Genomic DNA, 2,771 nt, shown 5'->3' with positions numbered 1-2,771 from the left:
ATATACCTACACACATTTGTATGTACATACATATAGACAGAAAGACATATACATATATACACTGGGTGGATGGGGCAGAACTCCAAAAGCCACACTTTATTTCTTCACTCTGGTCTTTTATGGCTTCCTAAACAAAGGTTCTTTATAAAATTACCTCATAGATGAAATGTTACACAAACGGAGAGTTACAGAAGGATGTTGACAGTAAGTTCAAAGCAGTGTTTCATTCTCCGTATAACTTCAAAGCAACAGTTTCACATGGCCTTGCTCTATCATAGTGCAAACCTGTGGCTTTACCCTTGAACCTGACCTAGAATGAATCTTTTCCCTTGATCACAGATCTGTCCCAAGCCCATTTCTCTTTTTAGTGTAATTGTGAAAGCTCATTGTATTCTTTATTATGTAGCCTTTACTTACTAGTCTATGAGATTCTGACTTTATTACATCTTTCTGGCAAATAAAAAAATTTCAGTGTTGAAATGACTTCATTCAGATTTGACCAGATTTTTTGGAGTACCGAGATCTTATTGTGCCCAATCTCTCCCGTCTCCTATTTACCCATCTGTGATGTTTCTCATTGCTTTAGAATACACGCACACACACACACACACACACACACACACACACACACACACACACACACACACGCACACACACGCACACACACACACACACACACATACACACACACACACACACACACACGCACGCACGCACACACACGCGCACACGCACACACACGCACACACACGCACACACACACACACACACAATGTTTTTGAGACAGGGTTTCTCTGTGTATCCTTGGCTGTTCTGAGGCTCACTATGTAGATCAGGCTGGTCTTGAATTCACAGATATCTGCCTGCCTATGCTTCCCAAGTGCTGTGACTAAACGCATGTATCACCCAGCCTGGCTTGTCTGTTTGCTCAGTTTGCATGTATGTGATGTTTCGTTTGTTAGAGTGGAGGTAAAGGGTACATCTTATTGCATCTTATTGAGTATTCATCTCTCACCACAAATCACATCATGGCATCTGTATAGCTTATTACTATGGTACTGAGTAGGGGGTTCATTGACTGACTTTCGTTAAAGTTTTCCCAGCTCCATCAAATAAATCAGTGACTGCAAGAGCTAGTGTAAGCCTAGAGTCATTAGATTCATTTGAATATTTCCTAAGTCACCGAGGAACTTTTGGATTCTGAGTTTTCTTTGTTAGAATATTTTAAGTTATCAATTGACCCTTCGAAAGTCTTATGGCCCAGTTTTATGTTCATTCATACAATTTGCTTATGATATTTTCTTATCACCTTCCTTGGACAGGATTTGTAATTGTGGCCTCTTTTTTGTGGCATTCATTATTTTGCTTTCCTCTTCTCTGGTGAACAGTCTCGCTTGTGGTTTGTAAGTTCTGTCATTAGTTTTTCCAAGACGAACTAGTTTTTTAGGAATGTAGTGGGCTATTGTTCTGTTGCTTGCTTGCTATTTCATTAGTCTATGTTTTCATTTTACTATTTCCTTCTTTAAAAAATTATTTTGTTGTACTTTATGCTTTAGAGACAGCTAACTAGAATGTTAATTTTTATTTATCTTTATTTTAAAAACATACTTTATTTTTACGTATAGCAATATAGTTACATATAAAATAATACGAAAATAGAATGTTCGGTTATAGACTTAAACAGAAATTCTTAAAGAGGAAATGAAATGTTAATTTTAGTTGTTCTTTCTGACATGCATAGTTAAGATGAGATTCATTTCCAGCTAAGAGATATTGCAAATTATAGTCAAGTTTTGATATACTGCAATTTCAATATTTTCTCTTATGTTTTCTTTGTTGACCCAAATGGTATTTAGAAATATATTTAAAAGTTTTATAACTATGAAGCATGGTTAAATATCACTTTGTTATTTATTCCTAGCATACGTATACTGTGCCGAGAGGATGCTCTCTGTACCTCAGTTGAGGTGAGTAGTCCCATTGACTCAAAATCAGCTATAGCTTTTATCCTCAGGTATGTAGAGGTTGTTTTATTTTATTTTAAAATTATAAAACTCAACATGCTGTTTATGAGTTTTTAAAAATATTATTGCTAAAAGAGTTTGGTTTGGGGCTGTAGGTCATTGGTAGAGAACTCACCTCCCTTACATGAGACCACTGATTTTAGTTCCGAGCACCATGAAAACAGCAAAAAGCAAACCATTTTATTTTGGAGTTATCAGATTTCTTCTCAAATTTTGGATATGTTTTTGTTTTTTTTTATATTTAAGTCCTGTGATTAAGTCCATACAGATTTAGTGTCTTTCTGGCTCATCAAATTGTTGGTCTTTCTAAAGGAGAAATATTTATCTTTATTTCTTCTTTGGCTTTAATATCTCTTCTCTATGATAGTGAACAAAACCACATTGACTTCTTTTGGCTAGTTGTGTGTTAGATATGTATAGTTCATTATTTCAACATATACCTATACACTCAATGTGCCTCTTTTGCATAGAACATTGTGAGATTCTTTCAAACAGTTGTCTTAGTAGCTGTTCTATTGCTGTGAGGAGACACCATGACCAAGACAACTCTTATTTAATTGGGGGTATTGGTTATACTTTTAGAGGTTTAGTTCATTGTCCTTATGTCAGGGAGCATGGCAGCAGGCTTGGCAGGCATGGTGCTGGAGCAGGAACTGAGAGTTATATCCTGATCTGCTGGTAGAGAGAGAGAGGAGGGGGAGGAGAGGGAGAGAGAGAGAGAGAGAGAGAGAGAGAGAGAGAGAGAGA

General features: G+C 36.6%; 1 long non-coding RNA gene across 1 annotated transcript in view; it reads left to right on the top strand.

Annotated features, from left to right (window-relative positions):
- Positions 1 to 1,424: 1,424 nt before the first annotated feature.
- Positions 1,425 to 2,771, top strand: part of LOC116068972 — a 2,431-nt gene continuing 1,084 nt past the window's right edge. Inside the window, exon 1 of the long non-coding RNA XR_004109778.1 lies at positions 1,425 to 1,967. This is a non-coding gene — a long non-coding RNA (uncharacterized LOC116068972). The remainder of the gene's footprint in view (positions 1,968 to 2,771) is intronic.

This window comes from Mastomys coucha, unplaced genomic scaffold, assembly GCF_008632895.1.
Source record: "Mastomys coucha isolate ucsf_1 unplaced genomic scaffold, UCSF_Mcou_1 pScaffold22, whole genome shotgun sequence".
Classification (NCBI taxonomy): domain Eukaryota; kingdom Metazoa; phylum Chordata; class Mammalia; order Rodentia; family Muridae; genus Mastomys; species Mastomys coucha.
Note: the sequence above shows the minus strand (reverse complement) of the source record. Positions and strands in the feature narration are given on the sequence as shown.